Raw genomic sequence first — 13,795 nt, 5'->3', positions numbered from 1 at the left:
AACATAATAATAACTTCACAAAAGAAAAAGAACTTTTGCTATTTGTTTAGATTGCAATGTGCTTTATTCAAGTAAGTTTCAAGTTACTAATACCCCTACCTGTGATTTCCAGCCATAGATATTGTTGATGAAGCAGCGACAAAGCTTAAAATGGAGAAGTTATCTCTAAAAAATGACACTGATAAAGCATCCAAAGAGAGGTTAAGCAAGCTTGACAATGATTTGGATGAGCTTAAATAGAAGTTTGCAGATCAATTGTGTACTTAGGAATCAATTTTATGACTTATGTAATTTTAGAAATAACACTTGTAATATATCATTTTAGATCTATTTATGAAATTTATCAAATTTTGATATTATATGCTCTTTTTCAAATGATTTGAATGTTTTGTTGATTTAAATTTAAGTAATTGGTTAATTATTATTATTAGGTATAAAATTTATTTATAAGTATAATATAAAAATAAATAAATTACTAATAGGGGCACTTAAAAATCGTCCCTACAGCTAAAGTTGCAAATTTAGAATTACTGTATAGAGGACGAATTTCGTCGCTAATCTGTAGGTGTGGGGACGAATTTCATCGCTAATCTATAGGTATGGTCCCATTTGGCGACAGATTTAGAGTGATTGATGTGGAATTTTTCGTCGTGTAATGTTTGTCGCGAAATTTCGTCGGGAAAAATTTCGTCGTGTAGCTGGTTGAGGTGGCAAGTGATGTGGAGGCTGACGTGTTCCACTGTTAGTGACATATCATTAGTCTGTTAGATTAGGGCATTTTTATTGTAATTTGAAAAGTTTAAGGATACATTTATTAGTTTATTTGATATAAGGGCAAATGTGCTAAAACGGACAAATACAAGGGCAAATATGTGTATTAACCCTAAAGTTTATGTTCTGACCATTTATTGATCATAGGCTAAAATTGCTTCTCAGATTTTCAAAATTCTTTCAAAAGAATTACATAATAGGCTTTTTTAAATCTCGGTTCAAGTGTTAATTAAGTCGTTAAATTAGATAGCAGAAAAGGTTCGGGTTAAGTCTAACTATATATATATATAATAAACTAGTTTTAGACCCGTGCAATGCATGGTTTTGTTTTTTCCATATATTTTTAGTAAAAATGAAAGTACGGCTTTTTTATACAATTTTCTTTTATTATATATATTAAAGATTTATTATATCCCAACAATATATGTATAATAAAATTAAGTAATATATTTAAATATATGAATGATTTAAAATTAAAATACTTAAATATAGGAATGACTTCATTTATATTATATTTCATTTTTCCGATGCATTCGCTATGAAAACATTTAATTTCATGTTAATGGCTTGCCATTTCAGATTAAATCAATTAATTAATAGTATTCTATGCAATTCACACATTTTTAATTAATTTTCTATTTCTATATGATTCTGAGGATTGCTGGCAAAATCCAATTCTTCTGCTATGTCAGTTTTTATCCCTAAGAGATTACTATCAAAACTCTATTCTTCTACTAAGTCATGCAAAAGACTTGCAAATTACAATCATAAAATACACATGAAATTATGGAATAATTTGTTCATTCATTATACATTCATAAACATGTTCAGTATTCATTAATTGTTCAGTATTTATGTGCTTAAAAAACAAATACAAACATTATTGGAATAACAAAGATAATTGATGATACTGAAATACTAAACAGATAGCATACATGAAAATAATTAAAAATAATAATCTCGAGTATTCTCCTTAATTACTAATATAAACTTTAATTAATATGATCAATCTCAGCTATACGCTTAAAAGTGTGTCAACCGATGTCATTCATATGCGCACTCCCTTCAATTATCATCTCCTTGATTAGTTGCCTTCGCATATTCCTTTGGATTCATGACATAACAATGACGACGAATAGATTTCATTTGCAACATCGAGTATACATGCGTTTATTAGCTTTAATAGGAAAAATACCAGCTATTCTAAACATGGTCATTGAGTTGAGCAAATAGAATGTAGAAGAAGTCAAAGGGCTAAGACAGCTCTTGATTATCAAGTGAAAAAACATGAACAGGGAAATCAATGATAATTGAAGGGAAAATGAGAGAATTAAAAATTGAAGGGAAAAGAAAAAGAGATGCAATCTTACTCTCAAGTGATTTATAAATATAACTGAAGTCATCCCAGAAAACAATAGAAAAATAATTGCAAAGACAAAAATAAAAAAACCATGGAATATATTTACCATTTTGAGCACAATAATGCTCATTGGACAAAAAGCTCTATTATTTGAGTTTCTAATACAAATTAAGTATTGACAGTCTGAGATAATACTATTCCAGGAATAAAAAAGAGACAATTACAAAATTAGCCCTATTTTAAAACCCATTTACATTTTTAGTCTAGTTCTCCAACTTTTTACAAATCTAGGCAGTTTCATTGTATTTGGACAAAAATACCCTTGTCTTCCTTATTCCCCCTTTTTTCCCATCAAACACATTCACCATTACTCATTCATCACACTTGCTCCACACTTTCCTTCTTCTCTTCTTTTTTTCTTTCCATTTTTTACAACACTTCATACAACAATCAAGTGAACAACAATCAAATGAACAATCCAAGAGCTAAAGCTTTGTTTATTCATGTAAGTATGGTGTTGGGTTTGACCTAGATTTCAATTTTAATCTCAATACAATATCATATGTGTTTAATATGTTGTATATAATATGTATATATTAAATTCAAACGAAAATAGTCTAGGGTTATGCATTTCGGACCCATTCAACCCATTGAAACTCTGTATTTTTTCAGATTTGTCGTGAACGTTTTTCTGGGATTTCCGACTTTGTCGTATCTGTCGCACCACGAAATAGTGCGACAATGGCCTGGTGTTTTAATGTTGTCGTATTTTTTCACGGTGCGACAGAATCTAGAAATATGAGCATGTCGTACCTGTCGCATTTTTTAGGGTGCGACACACTCTCTTAGTATAAGTTTGTCGCTTTTGTCGCATTTTTTCAGGGTGCGACAGACTCTCTTAGTATAAGCTTGTCGATTTTGTCGCATTTTTTAAAGGTGTGAAAGACTATCTGAGTATAAGTTTGTCGCTTTTGTTTGTTAATATGTGTTTTTTTCTCAAATGTAGAAGTATGTCGTTTGGAACTGTTCCCTGTATGTTATTGTGGCACGGCCATTGGAAAACCGTTCGAAAAGATATGACATACGTGGGCGGTCAATCGAAGTTGTTCCGTTTTGCAACTAACATCGATTTGCAAATGTTAAAAGCGAAAGTGCACACTTCAGTAAGTATTGATGCAACTGATTTTGAACTACATATCTCCATGCAGTCGACATACGGTCCAAACAAAGTTCTTGGAATAGTAGCACCAATTCAAGATGATAAGGATGTTGTGGTTTTTATAGCCTATTTTCGTATGAATCCGACTGATTTGATTCCTCTATATACTACCTTTATACCACGAAGAAATGATGAACAAAAAGACATACAAGGTAAGGAGACGAGGAAGCCCTAAGAACAAACCTGAACTTTTTCTTTATGCCCCCCAAAAATCCTATCATTCCTATACTTCCCGCAAAGGATCCAGACCCACAGCAGACGGAGATTGCCACATCCTCCAAAGGAGTTTCATTAACAACACTTTGTTATTATCCTTAGCTTGTCTAATCCCAAAGGTCACCCAAACCTTTAGGTTGGCAAAACTCCTTCCAAGGAACAAGATGAACTTTCCTACCTTCCACCGAGTCCCCCCACAGGAAACGCCAATTGATTTTATCTAAACCATTAAGAACTGGTTCAGGAAGACGACAAGCTTGCATAATATGATTAGGCGCCGCACAGTTCACTGACTGAATCAAAGTAAGATGACCTGCAAGAGAAAGTGATTTTGCTTTCCAACTAGCACACTTGATATTAATTTTGTCAAAAACATCCTTGAAAGACGCTTTAGACACTCTATCACTATGGAGAGGAATCCCCAGATAGTTGCCCAAAGATTTGGTAAGAGGAATGCCTGACAACTCACTCAGCTGTTTACAGAAACCTGGTTCCATATTATTAGAACACAACATCCAGGATTTTTGGATGTTAAGTTTTTGTCCAGAAGCAGAGCAAAAGCAATTGAGGATATCCATAATCACACCAATTTGCTCATCACTTTCTTCGACAAAAATAATCACATCATCCGCAAAAAACAAATGTGTCACCGGGGGAAAAACTTGTTAATGGTCACAGGATGAAATCTCCCAGTGACCACAACCTCCTGTATAAGATGAGTCAACCTCTCCATAGTAATAACGAACAAGAAATGGCTCATAGGGTCACCCTGACGAATGCCTCGGGAAGGAGTAAAATCATCGGACATATCCCCATTTATCATAACTTGAAAAACAGGAGAAGTAATACAAACCTCAATTAACCTCCTCTAATTCTCCGGGATCCCAGCTCTCCTCGGACTCTCAAGAAGAAAACTCCAGTTAAGCCGATCATAGGCTTTCTCCAGATCAAGCTTTAAAGCCATAAAACCACGCTTTTCCTTCTTAACTTTCATCGAATGAACCATTTCCTGTGCAATAACGACATTATCCATCATCTGTCTACCAGGCACAAAACTACCGTGGTTCTGGCTGATAATATCTAGGAGAATACAGTGGAGTCTATTAGCCACAATTTTGGTGACAGTCTTATACAGAACATTGCACAAACTAATCGGCCTCATTTGTAAGAAAGAAGAAGGATTCTCCACTTTAGGAATCAGAACAAGTAGAGTTTTATTAACCAGCCTAATATCCTCAGATCCTCTAAAAACCCCCTCGATAAAACTGCAGACCCCATCCTTAACCGTTTCCCAATGTTGATGATAAAAACTAGCCGGGAGCCCATCAATACCTAGAGCTTTGGTAGCCCCGATACTAAAGATAGCCTGACCAATCTCTTTATAATTAATTGGGTGAAAGGCTTCAAGAATCTTCTCCTCACTAATCGAAGGAAAAGTAGCCCTTATTTGAGCTCTTTCTAAATCCACTTGATCCTTCTGAAATAAGTCTTTATAGAAATTTAAGGTCAAATGACGAATATCCTCATCCTCATAAACCCACTCTCCATTAGGATTTTTGATAACATATGGACTTTTTGATAGCATATGTAATATTTTAATTTGGTAGAATATGAACTTTTTATTTTTCTTTCCATTCTTTTATATAATTAAAAAATCAAATTTTATTTTTTATTTAATTTTTTATATATAAACATGTCATATGTCATTTCATTAACTTAAAAAGTACAAATAGAGCACGAAAATCAAGAGGAATAAAACCTCTTTTCTTTACAGGCTACAACCAGTACAAGATCTACAAGATTCACACTTGAAAAAAAGGCTACAAAAAGCAATAAAAAAGACTACAAAGAGCAATAAAAACCATAAAATGTACAAATACAACAAATATAGAAATCATATCATTCTCATAAGTCGAATACCGTTGAAAACCCGTTGTAATCCATGCTTCATTAGTTAGGCTCTTCCAAAGATTCGGATCTGAGTCTTTTCTATTTTTGCAACCAAGTAGATTTATAGATCTACCGACAAGATGAACCTTTTTCGCTCTTGCTAAGACCGAAAAAAGAATAAAAGAAAGAATAATAGCTAACACATGTATATCTGACGGAAAAGGAAGTTTAAGAAGATATATAGATTTCAAACTAACAAGAAAATGTAAATCTGAAGCTAAAAAACGAAGACTAAATCATAAATGGGATGAAGAAGAACGAAGACAAACTTCCTTCTTCCTTCTCTAAGTAGACCTGAGAAAGTGACGATGATGGCAATGACGGGATTTGAGAAAAAGAAAGAGCAAATAAGAAAGAAAAAAAAGTAGAGAAAAGGAGGAGCCTATCTCTTTACAAGTTTTGTGCGGATTTTCTCAAAAAATTAATAAATTAGTTGGTTATTTTAAAATCTTAAACTAACTTAAATGACATTTTTGAATTATATACTAGTAATATATAAACAAAAACTTGCTAAATTTTCGAAATAGATTTGATTGGATTAGCCGAAATATTCTCTTAATGTTTTATATTAATGAATTGATAAGTGTTGGGGCAATTTTTTTAATAAAATCTTAATATATTAGCGGCATTTTCAAAAAAATCAATTAGTCGTCTAAATTTATAAAGTATTTCGTTAGTTTTTTTAATTTGTTTAAAATAATATATTAACATTGTGAAATAGTTTAAAGTGACATATTAATTTTCTAAATTTACTTATTTTTTTTGAACCTGAAAGTGAAGCTTAAATAGATGATGGATTTGCATCTATACAAATAGTGTTCACAAGCCAGTCTGACACAATAGTTGAAAAGAAATCGCTAGCATTGGAACAGGCAAGCTTAGCTACCAAATGAGCCGCACTGTTCGCTAAACGAGAAATAAAACCTAATTTAAAAGATGGGGTGGATCTTAGCAGGACTCGATAATCTTCCACAATCATACCAAATTCAGAAATGTCCTGCTTTTCAGAGTGAATAACATCTACCACAGCCTTAGCATCAGATTCAAAAATAACAGCAGAAAAACCCATATTAGCAATCCATAACAAACTCATGCGGATTGCAAGAGCTTCAATGACACGTGGCTCCTTAATGCTTGGGATAAGACTGCTACTACAAAAGAGAAATGCTCCCCTTTCGTCTCTAATAACCGTTCCCATGCCGCTGCTCTCTAATTCATTGAAGATGGCCCCGTCGATATTGCATTTGATAAAGCTCGGGCTAGGCGTGTTCCATCTATGGTGAGGATTTGGCGGAAAGTAGTTACCTCTCATCTGTGCGCCCTGTGTACGCGGGAGTGGCTGGATGGCCGTCGGCGGGGCCGTCTGCATGTGCGTTGCTTGCGTATGTCGATTGCCCAAAGCTGGCGCCTTCTATTGATAGGCTTTCCAATCCTGAACAACCTCCAAACTGATTCGCCAAGCCGTGTCTGCCGGCCACAATCTCATGTGCCACAGGACTCTGTTTCTGTGGTCCCAGATTGTTTTGAGTGCACAACAGATTCTAACTATTTCTTCCAGATTTGAGTTGCTCAAGGCTTGAAGAAGCCACTCGTCAATGTATCTGTTATCCACTCTCGGCACAGGAACACCTGCTACACGCCAAATATCACCTGCGAAACAACAATCAACAAATAAATGGTTATCTGTCTCTTCTTGCTCCACACATACTGGGCATTTAGTTGAAATGGGGACTCTTCTCTGGGCCAACCGAGCTCTAGTGGGTAAGCACTTTGAACACAGACGCCAAATAAACTGTTTCAGCTTAGGGGGAATCATCAGCTTCCACAACCTCTTCCAACCCTCCTGGGCTCTGCTAGCTTCTACTAGCCCCATACCTGACAAGTAGCCTGAGTGAACATTGTAGTGTCCATCCTTTGACCAATGCCAGATTCTCATATCTTCCCCTGCATTGTATGGCAAGATAATATCACTAATGGCCTACACTTCCACTTCGCTAAAGCAGCCGTTTAGTCTCTGCATATCCCACCCTCTCCCATTTTCAAGGAACAAGTCCGCTACCATCAAATTCTCCATTCCAGGGACCAAAAAGGAATTTATGCAAAAACCCTCTAGATTAGGAACCCACTCATCCTCCCAAACTCTGATTGATCTACCATCTTCCACTCTCCATCTAACCCCTGTTTTCAAAATACTAATGCCTTCCCATATGCTTCTCCAAACCATACTAGGATTATTGCCTAATTTGGAGAGAAGTAAGTCCTCCCTAGGGTAATATTTAGCTTTGAACATTTGACTCACTAAAGTATTTGGGAATTTTAGTAATTTCCATCCCTGTTTACCTAACATTGATAGGTTAAACACATGTAGATCCTTAAAACCCATCCCACCTGAATCTTTAGGTCTACACAATTTACCCCAATCAAACCAATGAATGTTTCTTTTGCCCTCAGGTTTCATACCCCACCAAAAGGAATTCATTAATTTTTGCAGCTCATCACAGATAGATAAGGGTAAAAGGAACGTACTCATATAAAAGGTTGGCAAGGCTTGAGCCACAGACTTAAGAAGCACCTCTTTCCCAGCCTGGGACAGGAATTTGAGACCCCACGCACTAAACTTCTTGCGAAGCCTATCAATCAGGAAAGCGAAAATCCTGCGTTTGGAACGCCCAATGAGTGATGGTAAACCCAGATACATGCCTGTGTCGAGAGGAGTGCACACCCCCAATAATGTTTTGATCTGTAATCGCAAAGGTTCAGACACATTAAGACTGAAGAAAACCCCTGATTTGCTCAAGTTTACTGCCTGACCCGAAGCCACTTCATATTCAGACAGGATGTTCATGACCTTTCTAGTCTCATCAATAGTTGCCCCAAAGAACAAAAAGTTGTCATCAGCAAAGAAGACGTGTGTTACCGCCGGTGCCCTTCTGCAGATCTTACACCCTGAAATAAGCCCTTCTTCTTCAGCCTTTCTGATAAGTTTAGATAAGACTTCAGCACACAGGATAAAAAGGTAGGGAGATAGGGGATCCCCTTGCCTCAATCCTCTACCAGGGACAACTTGGTCAGAGCACTCCCCATTTACTGCCACCTTGTATTTCACAGTTGTTATGCATAGCATCATCCAGCCAATCCAGGTTTCATGAAATCCCATTCTGCCCATAACTGCTTTAAGGAATTCCCAATCAACTCTATCATAGGCCTTGCTGATATCAATTTTTAAGGCAACCTACCCATTCTTCCCTCTATTCAACCTCTTCATAAAATGTATGCTTTCAAAGGCCACCTGCACATTGTCAATTATAGACCTTCCAAGAACAAAAGCAGATTGAGTTTCACCAATAATCTTAGGGAGAACCCTTTTCAGGCGATTTGCTAAGACCTTAGCAATTATCTTGTAGATGACATTGCACAGGGCGATAGGGCGAAAATCCTTCAGCATTCTAGGATTGTCAACCTTTGGTATTATAACAATTGTGGTGTCGTTTATTCCACTTGGAAATTCCCCCTCACTAAGCCACTTTGCGCAGGCTGCTCCCACATCTGCTCCCAATGTGTCCCAAAAGGCTTGAAAGAAGCCCGGATTTAGCCCATCAAGGCCAGGGGATTTGTTAGGACTCATAGAAAATAGAGCTTGTTTAAACTCTTCCTGATTAAAAGGAGCAACAAGTGATTCGTTCATGCCAGGACTGATGCACGTGTCAATTACCTGCACAGTGTCACCCCTACTCAAATTCGAAGCAGAGAAAACATCCTGAAAGTAACTCTGTGCAAGGTCCAATAATTCGTCTTGGTTATCAATCACATCCCCATTCTCATCTGTCAAAGAGGTAATTGAATTCTGCTGACGTCTAGTTTTGACACTAGCATGGAAAAACTGTGTGTTTCTGTCCCCTTCTGTCAGCCAGAAAACCTTAGCCCTTTGCCTCCAATAACTCTCCTCAGCTTTCAGGGTATCATTAAGTTTTCTTTTGGCTAGGAAATAAGCGGCAATGGAATCCCTGTTTCTACTACCATGTAATCTTTCCATTTGGATCCTCCATTTCCTAATTTGGCTTTTGAAACGCATATTGAAACTCTTTCCCCACACTGCCATTTTCTGCACACACTCCTCCAAATTTTCCTGAACTGGTTTGCCCCTTTGACTTCTCCAGTGACCTCTAACCAGATTATTGAACTCCTGCTCTTTAAGCCAAACCTCCTCAAAATGGAATCTCCTTTCTCTACTTCTACTTCTCTCCCTTTCCAGATGAAGAAAGAGCGGAAGGTGGTCTGAATACCCAGTCATATAAGTTTTGAGGTGATGATTGTCAAATCGATTCAGCCACTCAGCCGAAGCAAAACCCCTGTCCAGTTTTTCTCTAACCCAGAGCTCGGACCCTCTACCTCTTTCCCAAGTAAAACGGTTACCATTCAGAATCAGTTCGCTCAGACCACACTCCTCAATTGTTTTGGCAAACTCCTGCATTAAGGGGTTAGGGTATACCGCTCCACCCACCTTTTCATCAGAATTCAGAATACAATTAAAATCTCCAATCACTACCCATGGGATAGAATCATCGCTGGCTAATCTTCTCAGTAATTCCCACGACTCTCCTTGCCTACTACGATCAGCAAACCCATAGAAGCCCACCAATCTCCAATCCCCCTGAGAAGAATTAGTGATAATTGCCTCAATATGATGATCAGAAAAACTTTTGATCACCACTTGAGTCCCTGCTTTCCACAACAAAGCTAACCCTCCACTACGGCCTCTTCTACTGACAGGGAATGCTCCCTCAAACTTTAACTGTTGTTTTAGCAAACTTACTCTCTGGTCCTCTACTAGTGTTTCCATCAAAAATACAATATTAGGGCTTTGGGACGAAACAAGCTCCTTTAAGGAGCGAACTGCCCGGTGGTTTCCCAGGCCACGACAGTTCCAGCTTAAACAACTCATTCCCCCCGGCGGCCCTGTTCTTTAGGGCTCGCCGAACCAATTTCTGTAGAACTCCCCTTATCCTTTCCAAGAACAGAGACTTCCCCCTCCTGCCTATCCTCTCTCTCCCCCTCCCTTCCCTTTCCCTTATCCTCCCTTCTTCTCTTTCTGACATCATTTAGTTCCATCTCAGTATCTTCCCCCTTATCTCCCTCCTCCTCACCCCCCATCCCTTTACCCTCATCGTTCGCTAAAGGCTTAAAGAAAGGCCCTGTAAATGGACAGATCATTACTTCTCTCTCCCCTTCCCTCACTTGTTTGTTCATCCCCCTCACTTCCTTCCCTCTCCCTGTATTAGTTATATCCCTCATAGCTCTCGATCCCCCTCCCCTCCCACCTCCGAACCCCCTCAGCCCCCCTCCCCCATTGCTATCAATTAACCATTTTGCTCCACTATTGTCTCCACCTCTTCTGACTGGGGCTTTAAGCCATTCCCCCCACTCTCTCTGAATCTCACCCCCCTGCATATTGAAAACTCTCTCACAAAAGCGTTCTGTATGCCCCAGGCAACCACACACATAGCAGAAAATACTTAAACGCTCATATTTGAAAGTAGCTAAAGACCACACATTTCCAGTGCTCCTCAGTTTTTTAAACCTTTTCAATGGGCGTTCACTGTCCAGACTGACTCTGATACGCATAAACTGTCTGTGAATACCAGAATTATTATTTATATCATACTCCTCAAGGGTCCCTAGAAAGTTTCCTAGTTGTTTGCCAACTAATTCAGACATAGTCCCCACAGGAAGGCCATAAATTTGCACCCAAATAGAGTAGTTCAATAAATTCACATCATCTATATGCACACCCAAATTCCAAACATTCATAATCAATATATAATTGTCAAATGACCAAGGACCTCCAGCAATCACCCTATCTCTATCCATCGGATGAAAGAATTCAAAAGAGTAAAGATTAGAGCTTACCTCTTGAATTTCGACCCCTCGCATTGGTCTCCATAGAACCGCCAACCTGTTTCTCATGCTCAAGAAGTTGAGCGGCCTATCCGCCACAAACCTTCCTAAGAAACGAAGACCCGTACCAATCACCACTTCTGGCACAACCGGTGTAAGCAAGTCAAGTAGCCCACCTTCATCTCCTTCAATCCTGAGTCTCTCTAAATCCCTTTCCATTTCTGATATCTTTTCAAACTAACTCCTGTCCCAATTGAAAAACAGCAAACAAAATAGCCCCAAAAGTATACGACTACAGAATCCCCAAAACTCTCAAAGAAAGCCGCAGCCTAAAGAAACCGCCACCACCCGTCTCACCAACGAGTCCACACCGCCGCTCACCAAGAACGGCCTCCTCACCACCGTCGCACGCCCCCCTCGCCTTCCTCTCTCCCGCCCACGGCCAAAACGAACCCGCCTCTGACCTAGGTTGAAAATCGCGAAATCCGGCACCGCAATAAAACACAGTACACAATACCCATTGATCGGAACAGGGACTACCTTTACCGGTCGACGGAAAGGACCCTCTCACCGGCAACGACTCACGGCGACGGCCCTGACCGAGGTAGCACGGCGTCGGCGATATCGCGTTATCGCGTGTTCGAGAGAGATAGTTTTTTCAAATAACTAAACTTACTTATAATGGTATATTAAGATTATAGATTTTATATTGAAAATGGTATACATATTATCAAAAAAAATTATTTCTATTATGTAGCCCGAAAAGATTAATCATAGAGCTAACAAAACATTTTATAAATTCTAATGACTAATCGGGTTTTAAATCAAATTCTGGCATCATTATGATGTATTAAGTATTTAATAAAACTAGTTTTTGACCCGTGCAATGCACGGATTCATCTTAATATATAAATATTAACAAAAATATAATTTAATAATTACAATTAATGATATAAAGGTGCTATATAAATTAAATATTATTATTTTATTTTCACATTTAATTTAAATAAACTTTTTAGGGATTAATTTAAATTCTGTAGAACCCCTAGATATAGTACGGATAAAATAATCTTTTTATAAATAAATATAATAATATAACTAAAGTTAATATATTATATTTTATATTATATTTTTTATCAGTAAAAAAGAAGGAATTGACACATCAACCCCATCGTTACTGTTTTATATTATATATAGATAGATATTCAGAGAATTAGAGAGATTTTAGGGATTAATTTAAATTATGTAGAACTTTTAGATATAGATATGTAGAGAATTAGAGAGATTTTAGGGATTTATTTAAATTTTGTAGAACTCTTAGATATAGTACGGATAAAATAATCTTTTTTATAAATAAATATAATAATATAACTAAAGTTAATATATTATATTTTTTATCAGTAAAAAATGAGGAAGTGACACCTCAGCTCCATCGTTACTGTTTTATATTATATATAGATTAGTGATACATATCATCCATAATACTTAAGGTAAAGCTGATTGGACAACTTATATCATCCAAAAAATTTATCTTTAAATTTTAGGCAAAAAGCATTCTGAGGCCCCTTATTTTTCATTGTTTGGTGCATTAAGTCCTCGATCTTTTATTTACACATTGAGCCCCTGATCTTTCACCATTTGGTGCATTAAGCCCTCGATCTTTCATTTAGACACATTGAGCCATTGATCTTTCATATATGGGTGTATTAAGTTCTTCCATAAATCAATTAATATATAGGTTTATTAAGGGCATGTTTGGTTAGGTTTATATAACTGCAGCGTTTCGCATTTTCTCTGGACACTGCAACATTTTGGAGCTTTTCACGAAAAACTCTTTTCATGAACAGTTGTTTGTAGTTACTTGTTATTGATAAAATTACCCTTCTTATTTCCACAAAATGTGCTTCAATTTTAACATTATTTTTATTTTTAGAACATAATTATCGAAAAACAAGGTTTTATTGTGTTTAATTTTTTATTTTTTATTTAAATTATTTTTATTAATTTGTATAATATATTTTTTATTTTAGAATTTGTTATTTTTAGAACATCATTTGTTGTCACACCAAACATGCCCATAAACCTATATATTAATGTGTCTAAATAAAAGATTAAGGGCTTAATGTGTCTAAATAAAAAATCAAGGGTTCAATGTGTCTAAATAAAAGATTAAGGACTTAATGTGTCTAAATAAAAAATCAAGGGCTCAATATGTCTAAATGAAAGATCAAGGGCTTAATGCACCAAATGGTGAAAGATCATGGACTCAATGTGTCTAAATAAAAGATCGAGAGCTTAATGTACCAAACAATGAAAGATCAGGAGCCTCAGATGCTTTTTGCCTTAAATTTTATCTATAGTTTTTAATTTTCCTTAATACATTT

General features: G+C 36.8%; 1 non-coding gene across 1 annotated transcript; it reads right to left on the bottom strand.

Moving 5' to 3' along the window:
• Nucleotides 1-1,778: 1,778 nt before the first annotated feature.
• On the bottom strand, nucleotides 1,779-1,857 carry LOC136207798 (small nucleolar RNA snoR28). Its single transcript, XR_010676924.1, has one exon. It is a non-coding gene; the product is annotated as a small nucleolar RNA snoR28 (small nucleolar RNA).
• Between the last annotated feature and the right edge of the window lie 11,938 nt (nucleotides 1,858-13,795).

Source organism: Euphorbia lathyris, chromosome 9, assembly GCF_963576675.1.
Source record: "Euphorbia lathyris chromosome 9, ddEupLath1.1, whole genome shotgun sequence".
NCBI lineage: Eukaryota > Viridiplantae > Streptophyta > Magnoliopsida > Malpighiales > Euphorbiaceae > Euphorbia > Euphorbia lathyris.
The sequence above is the reverse complement of the archived record's forward strand: the minus strand, read 5'-3'. Positions and strand labels throughout refer to the sequence as shown.